General features: G+C 37.5%; 1 protein-coding gene across 9 annotated transcripts in view; it reads left to right on the top strand.

Moving 5' to 3' along the window:
* Positions 1-18,444, top strand: part of LOC114671702 (uncharacterized) — a 205,654-nt gene that overhangs the window by 117,746 nt on the left and 69,464 nt on the right. The window lies entirely within an intron of this gene.

The raw sequence follows: 18,444 nt of genomic DNA, 5'->3' as shown, positions 1-18,444 counted from the left end.
GCTAAAGACCATGGTAAATTAGGGTGTGCTAGAATATGAGTAATACAAAATGGGAAATTTCTTTTTCTTACAGTTTGTTGTAACAAATTAAACAGCTGGTTTAACTGATCATCGACACTATATTTGATTAGGGCTGTCACATGGTTGGAACCCCCGGTTGAGGTTTATGTTAATAACAGTGTTTGGATGCCTGAGCTTACAGATACTCGTGGGCCCTCTCATCCAGAGGAGGAAGGAATGTTAATAAATGTGTCCATGGGTTATCAGTTCCCCGCTCTTTGCATAGTTCCCTTGGCTGCGGGTGGGAAGTCCCTGGCTTCTTGCACTTCCCAGGTGTGGCGATGCCCCACTCTGCTTCTGTTCGCCCTCAGTTGGTTGGATCCACTGCCTAACCAGTCCCAATGGGATGAACTCGGTACCTCAGTTGAAATGCAGAAATCACCTACCTTCTGCATAGGTCTGGCTGGGAGCTGCCGACCGGTACTGTTCCTATTCGGCCATCTTGGCGCCTCGCCTCAACTGGCACTCTTTAAATAATAAAAATCTTATGAGAATCATCAAACTGTTTGCTGAATTTGATCCATTCTCTCATGAGTACTTGGACAAATAAAAATGTGTGAAAATAAATATGACAATTGTATCCAAAATAAATTATGAAGACTTAATTGAAATAGAAATAGGCACATAGAAAGTGAAATGTTAAATAAATAAAGCAGGTTCTAAAAACTACTTCCTTATTAGATTTTATACCGAATTGGATAAATACTGATCATTGGTTCTTATAAGCTAATGTTATTACAAAAAAATCTTGAAATATTTTTTTCCTAACTAAAATTATCTTCCTGACTATATTCAACAAAGTGAAACAAATTCTAGTTGATCATAACATGCCACTGAACAGACTTCGTGGGATTAGTCTGACTCTGTGCTATGACAATACAGCTGTTATGAAAAGCAAGCATTAAAGATGTGTGCACTCTTTAAAAACATCAGTAAATAAACAGAACGTGCTATATGGAGCTTATTCCTCTTTTATAAGGGAATAAGCTGACCTCATAGTACTCAAAATGTTAAATACTAAAGTATTTTCAAGTTATATTTTCTTTTTAGGTTTGCCATGAAGAAGAGTGTATTATGCACACAGGTCAATGTGCATTTTCTTAATTTTTATTCTTTCTGGATACATAATAGTATGCATTTATGGGTTACATGTGATATTTTGATACAAAAATAAAATATGCAATGATCAAATCAGGATAATTGGGATATCCTTCACCTCAAGCATTTATCATTTCTTTGTATTAGAAATATTCCAATTCCACTCTTTTAGTTTTTTGAAATATGGGTACAAAAATATAGTTAGAAGAAATAAGATTAATGTTGTTAAAATAGTTTAAATGAGATGTCTACTTCTTGTGATGACAAAGGGAAGGAAATATAAAATGAGTGGTAGGGGAGGGATATGATGAATGTCAATTCTGCCTTTGATTGAAGTTGCAGGAGCAAATTGTGGTATGTGCCACCAACTCCTGTGTATTAAGTTTTTTGTAGAACTGTAGCTGGTTATGAACTTCAGGACTTGGTAGACTGAATTTAACGTAGGGCGGGCACAGTGATCAGAGTGCTGAAGGGGTGAACTGTGTCAGATGCATCTGATACACTGACTCATCTTCTCAATATCTCCTCTCAACTCAGCTGTGACTGGAATGGAGAGTTCAAAGGAATTCAAGCTGATAGCATCTTGCTTTAGGACAGGTGTTGCTTGTCTTTCTGTTCAATCCTAAGCCATTTCTATACCATGGACACTTCTTTTTTAAAAATTCTGTATTAAGAGTCTGGTTATTTCAGTGTTAAGGTAAAAGAACCCAGTTATAATAAGTGTTTTTCATATATTTTTTCATCATTCTCACAACAAATATGTGAGAAGAATGATGCTTAAAAGGTAAGTAACTTTCTGAGGTGAAGCAACTAGTAGGTTGTAGAATTGATTTTTGAATGCAGATTTCTCTCTTCTTTCTCCACTGTTCTTTCTCACCCTTGTTTCCACTAGTGATCCTACCTTCTTTCTACAGCAGCAATATTTGTTTTAACAAGCCTACATAATTTATAGACCACCCTAATTTTTTTTTGTCTTTAAAGTAGTGACTTTGTGTGAATATTCCAATATTATTACTATTTACAAAAGAAATTTAGGGCAGCCTTCAGTGTTTGCCTTCCAAGGCAGGTTATGAGCCCTGGGAGAAGAGTTTTACTTCATGTCTTGTCACACTGTATACATCTAAAATTGATAGTGAATTGGTTACTGACAATTATCATAAAGTTTGGTATTGGATAACTAGTGGATAATTTAAAAAGATCCTTAATGGATAAAAGATATGACATCTCCATTGACTTCAGGGGAAAAAAAAGTGTCTTAAGGGCTCTTAAGGCTATTTAAGGAAAAAGCTTGAAGTGTGATATCGTAGAATTTCAGAACTGAAACAGATCTTTGTCTGTCTTCCTTTTTCAGCCCAAAGATACTTTAAGTGGTTTAAAGATAACATACAGATTATCACATTAGAAACACAAAGTTATTCAAGAAAATGTTCACCAAAATTTTTTTTTTCTGTCTTTACACATTCATAAGACATTTAATTCCAAGATGGAGACTTGATGTCTACCACCAGAGCTAATGAAACTGAAAACAGATTTCTACTTAATGCCCTTGAACTAAAGAAATCTATTTTTTTGTGTGTGTTTTCTTTCTTTTTACTTTAAGTTCTGGAATACATGTGCAGAACCTGCAGTTTTGTTACATAGGTATACATGTGCCATGGTGGTTTGCTGTACCTATCAAGTATTCCATGGTGTATCTGTGCCACATTTTCTTTATCCAGTCTATCACTGATGGACATTTGGGTTGGTTCCAAGTCCTTGCTATTGTAAATAGTGCTGCAATAAATATATGTGTGCATGTGTCTTTATGCTAGATTGATTTATAATCCTTTGGGTATATACCCAGTAATCATGGAAACTTTTATTCATCAAGAATTTATTTTCAGAAATGAGATCAGGGAGATGATGAAATATATTTCAGGCTTCACTCTCCCCTTCAGAAATTTCAAGAAGCAACTAACCATAGACTGCAAGATGTTTGTGAAAGTCCCAGTACAGTACTTAGAAACAAGCCTAAAACACCTGAGGGTCGGTAAAACTGAATTAGAAGGGTAAGAAAAATGGCCTCACTTTGACCATGCTGCCCCTCCTATTCCCTCACGTCAGTAAGTACAATACCACAAAGAGGGAATTCCTTGGGTCCCCCCCCTTTTTTTTTTTTTTGAGACAGGGTCTCCCTCTGTCGCCCAGGCTGTAGTGCAGTGGCGCGATCTCAGCTCACTGCAAGCTCCGCCTCCCGGGTTCACGCCATTCTCCTGCCTCAGCCTCCCGAGTAGCTGGGACCACAGGTGCCCACCACCTCGCCCGGCTAGTTTTTTGTATCTTTGGTAGAGATGGGGTTTCACCGTGTTAGCCAGGATGGTCTCGATGTCCTGACCTCGTCATCTGCCCACCTCGGCCTCCCAAAGTGCTGGTATTACAGGAGTGACCTACCGCGGCCAGCCTGGGTCCATGGTTTTTACAGAGGAAAAAGAAAATTGGAGGTGGTCCGTCAGCTTCCCTAGCATTCCGAGAGTTTTTCCAAGAAGCTCACTCCAGTCTAACCACATGGAAAACACTGGGAGTAGCAGTCTTTGGTGGTACCTCTGTGTTCCTGCCAGCTGTGATGCCCAGTTGGAGATATCAGCCACCAGCAGAGCCCATGCATAAAGCTGAGCTGCTTGCTTTCAGAAGCACGGTGGGAAGTTCACAGTGACCAGCTTGCAGTCTTTGGTGTACCTCTGTGTTTCTGCCAGCTGTGATGCCCAACTGGAGTTATCGGGAACCAGTGTAGACCATGCACAAACCTGATTTGGTTGCTTTCAGAAGCCCAGTGGGAAGTTCAAACTGGCTCGAGTCCCTAGATGGCTCCTCTTCAACCCTGTTATCAGAGCGGATCCTGAAGACCTGCCTAGGCAGGGAGACACCCTCTTCTGTGCATTTTGGTGAAGAATAATAGCTAGTTTTGCTTAACTCAGGAGGCCAAACAGTGGTTCCACTCAGCCAAAAAGCCTTCCCCATGGTCTCACGCAAGAGAAAAGATGCCCACCTTCTTACTTAGGAGAAGCATGTGAGCTATTTTTAAACAAAACGATTAATAGCATCTATAGCTAAAATAAATGATCAAGGGATACATATTACAAAATGATGGAAATTCTGACATCCAAAACAAAATGTGTGTATGGTGGGGTGAGTAAAATTAGAGTTGTTGCATGAAATCCAAGTTGTTATCAGCTTGAAATAGACTGTTATAAGTTAAATGTTTTATATTCATAGTAATCACAAAGCAAAAGTCTATAGTAGACGCACAAAACAAAAACAGAAATGATTCAATATATACTACCACATAAATTCATGAAGACTCAAAGAAAGACAGCAAGAGAGGAAGAAAGAAAAAGTATTTCCAATAATGATGGAGATCTTTATGATTATCCACTTCTACTTAATGAACAGTAAATAAATTTTTTCTTCTTTATTATTTTCTTAAAAAGATTTAAGAGACAGGGTCTTACCGTTCCCAAGGCTGGAGTACAGTGACATAATCAGCTCACTGCAGCCTTGAACTCCTGGACTCAAGTGATCCTCCTACCTCAGCCTCCCAAGTAGCTAGGACTACTGGCACACACCTTTGTATCCAGTTATTTTTTTTCTTTGTAGAGAAGGAGTCTTGCTTTGTTGGCCAGGCTAGTGTTGAACTCCTGGTTTCAAGAGATCCTCCCATCCTGGCTTCCCAAAGTATTAGAATAATAGGCATAAGCCACTATGTCCACCCTTCTTATGATTTTCTTAATAACATTTTGTTTTCTCTAGCTTACTTCATTATAAGAATACAGCATATAATACATCTATAAAATATGCGTAAATCATTTGTTTATATTATTGGTAAGGCTTCTCGTCAATAGTAGGATATTAGTGGTTAAGTTTTGGGGAAGTCAAAAGTTATACATAGATTTTTGATTGTGTGGTGAGAAGTTGTCCCTAGCCCTTGTATTGTTGAAGGGTCGATTATATATTCACTCAACATCAAAGCATCTAAATGTATAAAGCAAATATTAAATGATCTGAAGGTAGAGAAAGATTGCAATACAATAACAGTAGAGGACTTTAGTGCTCCACTTTCAACAATGGACAAATCATCCAAACAGAAAATTAATATGGAAACATGGGACTTGAATAATACTTTAGACCAAGTTAACTTAATAAACATATACAGAACATTCCACCCAACAGCAACATAACACATATTCTTCACAATCACACATGGATCATCTCTAAAATAGATCACACATTAGGCTGCAAAACAAGTCTTACAAATTTAAGAAATTTTAAATCGTACCAAGTATCTTTTCTGACAACAATGGTATAAAACTAGAGTCAATAACAGGAATAATATGGAAATCAAACAACATGCTCCTGAACAACCAATGGGTCAATGATCAAATTAAAAGAAAAATTTAAAAATATCTTGAGATGAATAAATATGGAAACACAACATATTAAAGCTTATAGAATCCAGCAAAAATAGTTCTAACAGAAAAGTTTATAGAAACAGAAACTATATAAAAAAAAAAGATCTATAATAAACAACTCAATGTTACTCCACCAGAAAGTAGAAAAAGCAGAATAAACTAAGCCCAAAGTTAGCTGAAGGAATTAATAAAGACCAGGCAGAAATAAATAAAATAGAAACTAGAAAAACAATATAAAAGATCAATAAAACTAAGAATTGGCTTTTAAAGAAGATAAAGAAAATCAACAAATATTTATCTATACTAAATAGAAGAGAAGACTCAAAATCACAATGAAAGAGGAGACATTACAACTCATAGTACAGAAATACAAGTGATCAGAAAAGACTACCATGAACAACTATATGCCAAAAAAGTGGATAACCTAGGAGAAATGGATACATTCCTAGACACATGCAACCTACCAAGATTGAATTATGAAGAAATAGAAAACCTTAATAGACCAGGCCGGGCGCGGTGGCTCAAGCCTGTAATCCCAGCACTTTGGGAGGCCGAGACGGGCGGATCACAAGGTCAGGAGATCGAGACCATCCTGGCTAACACGGCGAAACCCCGTCTCTACTAAAAACACAAAAAATTAGCCGGGCGAGGTGGCGGCGCCTGTGGTCCCAGCTACTCGGGAGGCTGAGGCAGGAGAATGGCGGGAACCCGGGAGGCGGAGCTTGCAGTGAGCTGAGATCTGGCCACTGCACTCCAGGCTGGGCGACAGAGCGAGACTCCGTCTCAAAAAAAAAAAAAAAAAAAAAAAAAAGAAAACCTTAATAGACCAATAACATGTAAGGATATTCAATCAGCAATAATAAGTCTCCCATCAAAGAAAATCCTAGGATGTGATGTCTTTACTGTTGCAATCTACCAAACATTTAAAGAAGAATTAATACCAATTCTTCTCAAACTCTTCCAAAATATTGAAGGGAAGGGAATACTTTTAAACTCTTTTTACAAGTCCAGCATTACCCTGATACCACAGTTGAACAGGGATATTACAAGAGAAGAAAATTATAGGCCAATATCCTTGATGAATACACACGTAAAAGTCCTCAACACAATATAAACAAACCAAATTCAACAACACATTAAAAGTATCACGCAACACGACCAAGTGGGATTTATCCCTGAGAAGTAAAGATGGTTCCATATATGTAAAACAATAAATGTGATACATCTTATCAACACAATGAAAGACAAAAGCCATATGATCATTTTATTAAATGCAGAAAAAGTATTTGATAAAATTCAGCTTCCTTTCATAATGAAATTCTCAATAAAGTAGGTATAGAAATAATGTAACTCTATACAATAAAGAACATATTAGTATACCATAATCCTGTAGCTTACATTATACTCAAGGATGAAAAATTAGAAGCCTTTTATCTGAGATCTTGCACAAAACAAGGATGCTTATTTTCACCATTTGTATTCAACACAGTATTGGATGACCTTGCTAGAGCAATTAGGAAAGAGAAAGAAATAAAAAACATCAAAATAGGAAAGAATAAAGTGAGATTTTTGCTGTTTGCTAATTATTCTATGTATATATAACCCCAAAAACTTCAGCAAGAAACTATCAGAAGTAATAAATAAATACATTAAAGTTTCAGAATACAAAATCGACATCCAAGAATTAGGTAGCATTTCTATATATTATCATCAAACTATCTGAAAAAGAAACCAAGAAAACCATCTCACTTATGATAGCTACAAAAATAAAATAAAATAAAACAAAATACTTAGAAATAAATTTAACAAAGGAAGTGAAAGACTTGTACACTAAAACCTTAAAAAATGTTGATAAAAGAAATTGAAGACATAAATAAATGGAAAGATACTCCATATTCATGGACTGGAAGAATTAGTATGTTTAAAATGTCCAGATTGCTACCCAAAGCAATGTATGGGTTCATTGCAATTCTTATCAAAATTCCAATGTCTATTTCACAAAAATAGAAAAAAATCCTAAAATTTACACTGAGTTACAAAAAACTCCCAAATAGCCAAGGAAATCATGATTATAAGAAATCTGGAGGCATCATACTACCTGATTTCAAACTATACTACAAAGCTATTGTTATTAAAACAGTATGGTACTGGGCTAAAAATAGACACTTTGCTCAATGGAACAGAATAGAGGATCCAGAAATGAACCTATCCATGTACAGTCAATTGATTTTCAACAAAGGTGATGGGAATACACAGTTGAAAAAGAAAAGTTTCTTCAATAAAGAGTGTTGGGAAAGCTGAATATCCACATGCAGAGCAACAAAATTGGACCCTTATCTCACACTATCTAACAATGAACTTAAAAGGAGTAAAGACTTAAATATAAAACCTGAAATTGAAAAATGACTAGAAGAAAATATATGAGACAAATGATATGACATTGATTAGAACAATGATGTTTTTATTTTACCCAGAAAATTCAGGCAACAAAAACAAAAATAGACAAATAAGACTACATCAAACTAAAAGCTTCTATACACAAAGTGAAACAACAAACAGGGTGAACAAACAACCTATGGATTGGGAGGAAATATTTGGAAAGCATGTATCTGATAACAGCTTAGTACCCAAAACATATAAGACGATCAAACAACTCACTAGCAAGAAAATAAATAACCCAATTTTAAAAATGGGCAAGGAACTAAATAGACATTTCTCAAAAGAAGACATACATATGGCCAAGAGATACATGAAATAATGCTCACCATCACTAATCATCAGAAAAATGCAAATCAAAACCACAATAAGATATCACCTCACACCTGTCAGAATGGCTATTATCAAAAAGATGAAAGATAACAATTGTTGGTGATGATATGGAGTAAAGGGAACCCTGATACACTATTGGTGGGAATGCAAATTAGTACAGCCATTACAAAAATGATGTGGATGTTTCTAAAAAAAAAAATAAAAAAATACAATTAGCATATGGTGCAGCAATCCCACTTTTGAGTCTATATCTAAAGAAATTGAAATCAGTACATTGAAGAGATGTCTGCACTTCCATGTTCATTGCAGCATTTATTCACAGTAGCCAAGTTGTGGAATCTCCCTAAGTGCCTATCAACAGATGGATGGATAAAGAAAATGTGGTATATATACACAACGGAATATTATCCAACCTTAAAAAGAAGTCATTTCTGCCATTTGAGACAACATGGATGGAACTTGGCAAAATAAGCCAAGCAAAGAATGACAAATACCACACATTCCCACCTGTATGTGGACTCTGAAACAATTGAATTAATAGAAGCAGAGAGTAGAATGGTGGTTACCAGAATGTGATGGTGGGAGAAATGGAGAGATGATGGTTAAAGGATAAAGAGTTTAATTTGGACAGGAGCAATTAGGTTTTGTGTGTGTGTGTGTGTGTGTGTGTGTTTAATTTGTTGCACTGCATGGTCAATAATGGTATATTGCATATTTCAAACTTGCTAGATGAGTAAATTTCAAATGTTCTCACCACAAAAATGTTAATTAAATTGTTCCACATCATATTAATGAACATAACATTACTTAGCACTTTATAAATATGTACAATTATACTTTGTCAATTTACAATAAGATAAAATTTTTTTGACTAAAAAATTTAAAGAACTTATTTTAATGTCAGGTATGTATAATAGATTTTTTAAAATATATAATGGCTAGATAGTTGTTCTTATTTGTCTTGAAATGTTTTCTGGACCATCCATTTAGTCCCATTGTCTGCTGATTTTTATTATACTCAGTGCTATACTTTAAAATGATTATAATTTACATTTTATTGTGTTATCTGGTACTATAATTTTTTCCAATACATTGTGATATGGTTTGGCTCTGTGTCCCCACCCAAATCTCATCTTGTAGCTCCCATAATTCCCATGTATTGTGGGAGGGACCTGGTGGGAGATGATTGAATTATGGGGGCAGGTCTTTCCCATGTTGTTCTTGTGACAGTAAATGGGTCTCATGAAATCCGATGGTTTTAAAAATGGGAGTTGCCCTGCACAAGTTCTCTTTGCCTGACACCATCCATGTAAGATGTGATTTGCTCCTCCTTGCCTTCTGCCATGACTGTGAGGCTTCCCCAGCCACGTGGAATTATAAGTCCAATTAAACCTCTTTCTTTTGTAAATTTGCCCAGTCTTGGGTATGTCTTTATAAGCAGCATGAAAACAGACCAGTGCACATTATTTTGGCTCATCCTTCCATTTTTGAATGGAAACTAGGATCATATTGTGAAGTTCCTACGAAATTTTCATTGGCATTGTATTGGATACAGTAGGCCAATAAAAATTGATCAATAGATATTTAATATTTTTACTTCTTTGCTTTCACTTTAGATCGTGGTGTGTTGCTCCATTTATTCTAAACCCTTTTTTTAGTATTGGCAGGTTTTCTATGTTTCTATTCAAATTCACATTTTATGATCAGTTTATAGATGTATTTAAAATTTTTAAATTTATATTTGATTGAACCTTTCCAGTGAATTTTTTAAACTAGATATTGTTGTTCTATAACAGAATGCCTTCAACCGGGAGCCTAAGGCAGATTCTGTCATGTAGAGTTCCATGAGCATATGTAGTATTTTTAAATGAATTAAATTTGCATAATTTTTGGCATGGCATTACCGTTCAGTTCAATTCTCTGTTATCTTACAGATAGTCCACCATTCTAGTGTATTGAACTTTTCTGGCCTCACAGAATGGTGAGTTTTCAGTCCTCACGTAACTGGCATCCATTAGGACAAATCTTGCTGTGGGTCAGTTACCAATAAAACCAGATGAGTATCTCCTTCCATTTACATTTTTGTCCTAAGAGCTTGGGTTTCATGCAGAGAACATTTTTTTTTTCTAGTGTTCTTCCTGCCGGAGAGCAAAGATTACTGGGTCTATATTTGCAGAGGGTCAGCTTTCAGGTTGGAGGCAGCAGACATGAGGTTCACAGGTATTACCTTCTTACAGACTGTCACCCATCTCATGAAGTCATCTTGTTACAGCAGCTTGGCCCCTGATTTCTTGGCTCTTGTGTAAATAGAAATTAACACCAGACCAAACAGAAATTTTTATCAGGCAACATTTAATAGGCTTGCAGCCTGAGCAAGGCAAGTGAGCAACATACAGGAAAGGGATCCCTGTTGCCAGCTCTCCAAAGGGCTTAGCTCTTGTCATTCATTTAAGGAAGCTGAGGAGAAAAATGAGTGATATGTAGGCTTGTAGAGGTGGGGAATTTTTAGCACCAAAGATGACTCGGTCCTTCAGAAGCCACTCTGAGGAACATTTGTCTCGAATAAAACTTCATTTTAGAGGCACCTTCAAAAAGAGGATAAAATTTCTCTAGCCCAATGGTTAGCACTTTTGGTTGAAAGGCAGCAGTCTCCAAATGCAATTCTGAATAAAAATCTGCTTCACTAACAAATTCATTGGTCAAAGCCAATGAGCAATTGGAAAAATATTAAGTAGTAACAAATGACTAATTTTATTAGTAAATCCTTCTCTTCCTTGCCTACATCTACCTCCCTATATGCAGCTTTCTCTATTCCCCCTTATATTTCTGATTTCTCTGCTTCAACACCTTCTCATACTCCTTCCTCCTCTTACTCAGACCTCCAGCTTTTCCCAACAACTCTCCTGAAACCCCCAAATGCCAAGGACCTCTGATACAGGTCACATTTGACAGTTTACTTTAACAGTAAACAGGCTTCCAAAGGTACTTGCGTTGGGGAGGTCTTGTAATTCATGGCAACATCCTGTCCCTGAGTAAAAAATATTAACATGAAGAGTTCTCTTCCCTTCTTCTAAACTTTCCTGTATGTTCCTATAAAAGCATTCCAACTTGTAACAGACTCTGAAACACTTCCAACTGTGTTGGTGTGTCTTCCAGGATTTATCCTCATATTTGTCTTCCAATAAACTTTTATCAAATTATTTGTCTCAACAGCATTATTTTGGTGGATACTTCTACAGATTCTTTCTTCTCATGATCCAGGTATAAAGAGACCTATAAAGTTTAAATCTTGTACTGAATTAAGCTGAATTAAGAACTCTAATAAAAGATTTCCCTAAACTCAAATAAGATTGGCAAATATTCATAGAAGAATTTAGAATTCTTTTGGGTGAACATGACCCACGGTTACCTGATTGCTATAGATAGAATGTTTATGTTCCCCCAAACTCGACTGTTGAAGCCCTTACTTCCAGTGTGACAGTATTTGGAGATGGGCTCTTTGGGATGTAATTAGGGTTAAATTAGCTTATGAAGGTAAGGACCTCCTGATGGAATTAATAACCTTATTAGAAGAAGAAGAGATTTTTCTCTTCTTGTCTGTGATAAAGCAAAGAGGAAAGGCCAGGTGAGGACACAGTAAGTAGGCAGCCATCTGCAACCCAAGGAGAGAACACTTCCCACCCTCTAAAACTGTGAGAAAATAAATTTCTGTTGTTTAAGCCACCCAGTATATGGCATTTTTTTCTGACAGCCCTAGTGTGGCAGGACTTTTCCTTAGTTCAGCTAAAGACGGGGTTCTTGTCCATCCCATGGACATGAAAATTTAGGCTTCCAGGCGGTTTAAAGGGTGAATGAAGCAGGGTTTTATTGGGTGAAAAGGAAAAAAAGAGGGGAAACGGGGATTTTCGCAAGGCCAGAGTCCCTCTGCTAGAGGGCTTCCCACCAGGCACTTTGAATCTCAGGTTCCGCCCAGGAAGAGGAGGGGCCAGGCTAGGGTTCTTCTCTGCGGCAAACGTCCTGAATTTCCCGAGGCACCACCTCAGTGGGCAGGCTGATTGGAGTTTCTCCAAGACCCCCTCCCACCTGACTGTCTCACTAGCAGTCTAACACACTGACCTATGTGTGACCTGTATCAACTTGTAGTGATGTTGGTTGAAATCTGAAATGCTAAATCCTGGATGACAAAAGCTGGTTATACTTTCCTGGAAAGGGAGCTACAGAATCCTTCTTTCCACAATAAATCTGAGGGTCAAAAAAAAAAAATTTTTTTTAAGGCTCTAAGAGTAGGTTGAAGTCTCCTAAAAGCCAGACCTGAAACATTTCCAGCAAAAATTAATTGGACCATAATTCAGTCATGCAAACTGATGAAACTATAGGAGATTTTCGGAATAGACTAGAAAATACCCTCCAACATTTGTAAGCTAAGGAAGATGTTAATGTAATAGCTACTCTTTCATCTCATTTCGCCAATGGAGTTAAGCCTGAAATTGAAGACCAAATTTGAAAACTAATTAGAATGGAAATAGCCCCTTTATCTGCAGTACAATACTTGGCACAGCATTTTGAAAGGACTTTAGAACAAAAATGAAGCAGATTCCAAAATAAACTTGTAGCACTACTAATCCAACAGCTAGGTTACCCATTTTATAACAAGTGACTTGTTGACAAGGACACGTTTGGATATTGTTAATAGGACACAGGAAAGAAGATTGTCCCATCTTACAAGAGGAAAACAAAAACAGAAAAATTCCTAATTCCGTTCAATCAATGTTCTCACAAAAACCAGACAAAGAAAAACCATCCAGGCCGGGCGCGGTGGCTCAAGCCTGTAATCCCAGCACTTTGGGAGGCTGAGATGGGTGGACCACGAGGTCAGGAGATCGAGACCATCCTGGCGAACACAGTGAAACCCCGTCTCTACTAAAACTACAAAAAACTAACCAGGCGAGGTGCCTGGCGCCTGTAGTCCCAGCTACTTGGGAGGCTAAGGCAGGAGAATGGCGTGAACCCGGGAGGCGGAGCTTGCAGTGAGCCGAGACCGCGCCACTGCACTCCAGCCTGGGCAACAGAGCGAGACTCCGTCTCAAAAAAAAAAAAAAAAAAAAGAAAAAGAAAAACCATCCAATATTCTGCCTTATGCTAAACACTCACAGTAAATACAATACTAATATAGACGGTCAACTTCATCAATTCCTGGTAAATAAGGTTGCTACTCTTTCTACATGAAACCCTGCCATCTTTGCTCAACCTTTTCTTTGGAGTAAGCCTATTACACAGGTGGTATTTCAAATACTCCACAGATTTTCTCTGTATCTCAGCCCTTAACTGTAACTATTGGGGTTTGACTGCAAAAACATTCCTTCCTATCTTGCGATATCACCCCTGCACATTTAATAGGAAGATATTTACTTTGCAAATGGATCTGCAATATTAAATGTGCTCCAAAAGGACTATTTTTTAAGGTTGCAGAGAACACTTCTATTCATAATCAAGTTGTGTCTGCTCAAGATGCAATTTTGCCTTCTCTATTATATTTGATACTATCCCAGATAAAGATCTTGAGCTTATATCTGGCTGAATCTTTGTGTTTTTATTTCACCCCTACAGTGTCCTGGAGCTTTCCAAGTTACCTTCAGAGAACAGATAATTAGAAGGAAAGATAACAATCAACCTCTGTAATAGACTAGACAAACTGAACCTGAAAGTACTGAATGCAAAGCAGTGAATTAAAACTATAAAGAATTTTCTGGTCGTTGTGCTAGTGGTTGCGTTAGCATCTTCAAATTTTATTTTTGGAAGAAATCTTAGATACCTTTTGTTGTTGTTGTTGTTTTTAAAAGCCCATCATATCATGTGAAATATAATCTCACTTACTTCAGGTTTGAGTGACATTTTGAAAAGCCAAGGATGAGGAGGAATCATATTGTTTTTAAGTCTAACTTCCTCAAATATTTGACACACTCATATTGGAACAGGTTAGTCACTTAGAGATGCAGCAAGTGAAGGAAAGGATGTGTCTTATATACTGGTGAGTATCTAGCGCCAAAGCCAGATATAAGGATGTAGCCTTCCATATGTATTTTGATTGAAATAATGAAACTGGGAGTGGAGCATGAAGGTCAGAGATGATGTTCTTATTAAAGGCTTTTGAGATATATTAACAAATTTGCTTCCATCCCTTCACCACCTCCCAAAACAGGTGGAATAAGGCTTTTTAATATTAACTAAATTGAGAGGTGGAAAATGGCATGCTGTGTTCATAAGTTTATAAATATTACTGAGATGAAATATATTTTCATGTAGTAATTTTTAAGTCATACTTTCACCTTATAACACATAAGTTTCATTGCAGCATTGAAGTCCGGGTTAGTGTTATAATAAAAAGTATATTGCATTCAGGCTGGGTGCGGTGGCTCATGCCTGTAATCCCAGTGCTTTGGGAGGCTGTGGCAGGCAGATCACTTGAGGTCAGGAGTTCCAGAACAGGCTGGCCAACATGGGGAAACCCCATCTCTACTAAAAATACAAAGATTATCTGGGCATGGTGGTGTGTGCCTGTAATCCCAGCCACTTGGGAGGCAGAGGCAGGAGAATCACTTCAACCTGGGAGGCAGAAGTTGCAGTGAACTGAGATTGTGCCACTACACTCCAGCCTAGGTGACAGAGTGAGACTTTGTCTCAAAAAAAAAAAAAAAGTATATTATAGTTAGTGCTGATTATGTGGCAGACATTGTGTTAAATTCTTTGTAGGTATTATTTATGAAATTTAATGTATTCCTTAGTACAAGCTTGTTGATGTAAGTATTATCATCCTCATTTTACAGCAAATATACTACTAAGACTTTTAACCACATTTTATGACAGCTCATAATGCCACAAGGTTCTGATACTTGGTTCAAATGATAACTCACTTTGTTAAAAAAAGAAGGTTAAATTATGTTTAATAACTGCTCCTTGTTCTTCAAAGTAGACTAGAAAAGAAAGTGGACTAGAATTATCTGGAACTGTCTATCTCTACCTTTCCCCTCAACTCTGAAAGTTTTATTATTCATTTTCTAAAAGAATAGTACTGAGAGATTGTGTAAGTCTTACACCAAGTTACATCTAGGGCATGTAAGATGAGCTAAAGAGACTGATCACAATAGCTTAGCAGCAGAGAATTCTTTTGAGAGAGTTATTGGTGTGCACTGATATCCACCCTCTCTTTATCACTGCTCATTTTCCCCATAGGGCAATGAGAGGTGCTGCTTTCTTACTATCTTTACAAACTAAGTAGCATTGGGTGCTTAAAGATCCTCTTGAAAAGCTGATATGTGCTCTTTGGGGTTTGGAGACACTAGTACTGGTGCCCAATTCATGCCTAAAACCATCTAAAAGTGATAGTCTGGGGTGGAATGGTTTGTGGCAAAGTAGGAAAGAAAAGAGAGTTGGGGGCATCCTGTTCCTACAGTGTATGGCTAAACTGGTGCGCATGAGTTTTTCTCCGGGGTAGAATCACTGGGGTGTTCTGGACTTGGGTCATATTCCTGCCCAAGATGTCAACATGTCAAGGTGCACTGATCTCAGCATCAACAATATATTGAATGAGTGCATCTCTAGAAGAGAGAATTTGAGGAAAGGAATCAGAAGTGGACTACAATAGATACTTGCTATTGGGAGGTCCTGGCAGCGGGGGATCAGCAAAGAACCCAAATCATCCTTAAGGACTTAAGCCACCACCAGAAGGTGCCGACATCAGATCAGTTATGTATCATGTGAGGTTTCTTTTCCTTAATTCCCTGCACTCTAGTGTTACAACTTGAAGGTATCATAAACATGAGCTAGTGTACGCAGTGGGAGGTAGAGTTGGAAATGAAAATAAAAAGCCATACTCCTTTTTCACTCTGTGCCTGTAAGGCTGAATCAGGCCTTGGCTGTGTGACTGAGTGGGATCTGAGGGGGAGCAAGATACAAGGGGAGAAACTTTAAATCAAATCTCTCAGAGAGAGATTTAAAAATTTAGGTCAAATGGTATTTATTTTTATTTAGAAAAAGAGACTATTCATTTATCTGAGAGTGACTAATGAACAAACAGGAAAAAAAGTTATGATTACATAAAAGAGGAATTATAAGAAAGAATAAAGTTGCTTTTTGCTTGCACAGAACTAGATATAAAATATTAATTGTTTAAAATGTAAAAACAATAACTAAATTGGGGCATAAACAAGATAAATCTTAAATACAAATGAACTAATATGTTATATTGTGTTCCCATGGTTGGGGAATAGGCAGTACCTATTCTATAGTCCTATTAAGGCTTTCTTAAGTATCATTGTTGAAAACTAAGAATATCTTGGGGCCGGGCGCGGTGGCTCAAGCCTGTAATCCCAGCACTTTGGGAGGCCGAGACGGGCGGATCACGAGGTCAGGAGATCAAGACCATCCTGGCTAACATGGTGAAACCCCGTCTCTACTAAAAAATACAAAAAACTAGCCGGGTGAGGTGGCGGGTGCCTGTAGTCCCAGCTACTCGGGAGGCTGAGGCAGGAGAATGGTGTAAACCCAGGAGGCGGAGCTTGCAGTGAGCTGAGATCCGGCCACTGCACTCCAGCCTGGGCGACAGAGCGAGACTCCGTCTCAAAAAAAAAAAAAAAAAAAAAAAGAAAACTAAGAATATCTTAAAGAATATTAACAAAGTGCATGACATGAAATGACAGCGGAAAAATTAAAAGAACATTGAAAAAAAATGACAGAGAAAAAGATGAGAAGAGTGTGTATCTGATGTATGCAAAAAATACTAATGCTAGTCTTATGTTATTCCTACTGTAAGATTTATCTCCATACATCTACGTGGAAAAACTGGTCGACTTAAACATAGAGGAAAATTTCCTACATTATTAATTTCTTCCTCTAAAAGTAGAAGACAAAAATACTCTAATTCTCAGACTTTCCTATGGGTAGGCATATGATTTCGATTCTTCCCTGCAGGTTGACTTTTGTGAGGCTTAGCTGGAGATGTGAGCAACTCAAAGATGCAACTTTTCATGGGGTAGGGGAGTGTTTGTTTACTGAAAATGTGAAGATGGCGGCATCCATTTACTCACAGCTGACACTGCAGAAGGTTCCAGCATTTCATCCGGAGATCATGGTGCTGGGTCATGGTAGCTGTGTTGTTTTCCTGTGAGATGCCTTTACAATGGTATTATTATCCTTGGTGGAATAGCTGTAGAGTATGGCTCCCTCACAATTCTGGAGTATCTGTGTGCAACCTAATGATCTTAAAAATTAAATTACTTTTTACTTAAATTGCTGAGCAGATTGTTATTTGCTATGAAGAACTCTGAATAATACACATCCTGAAACAATTGTAGTAGGATAATATTTTGTATTAATGAATTATTCTTGATTTTTCGATCTGTCATTTATTTTTCCCTAGCAAGGCATTTACCCTGAGTAGTTTTGAGGATATAATGTCATAGCAGAGGGGCAGAGAGAAAAATGAAGTCAAATTTCAGGCTTTATAGGATTATAGTCCTGGTCCTCAGAAGAATGGAAAGTAATTTGAGTTTGAGTTAAAGCTTTCCTTCTGTGTGTGGAAGTTATTTTCTAACTTCAGGAAAGGGAAAAGACTAAGAAAGGGAAACTGGAGAAGAGAGATCTAGGTGGCTTGGGAATGGGGCAGTAATTACCTACAGGGTTTATATGGACAGAGAAGGTGGAGCCTCTACTCATATATGAATTCTGCACAGAGGCAACCACTTTCTCTGCCAGTGCCCACAGATCATGCAGTCTCCACCCAAATGACAACTGTGCACTCTCTGTACTTTAAAGCCTAGTTAAGTGTCCCAGATCTCCTTTATTTGCAGCCAGCATGCCATACAAAGACCACTTGGCAGGAGTGATGCTCAACTGTGCCCCATGGCTTGTTTGGTCTCATCAGATTTTCATCATATTCACCACACTTCAGCCCTATCCTAGGACCATAGTAAATCCCCGAATAAGAGCATGGGACTGAATATACAGAAGGGTGGTACCTATGAGAGAAAAAAAATCTACCTGGAACAGAAACTGCTTGATATCTCGTTGGAAAATG

Source organism: Macaca mulatta, chromosome 1 (genome assembly GCF_049350105.2).
Source record: "Macaca mulatta isolate MMU2019108-1 chromosome 1, T2T-MMU8v2.0, whole genome shotgun sequence".
NCBI classification, from domain to species: Eukaryota; Metazoa; Chordata; class Mammalia; order Primates; family Cercopithecidae; genus Macaca; species Macaca mulatta.
This window is presented reverse-complemented; position numbering and strand designations above follow the sequence as displayed.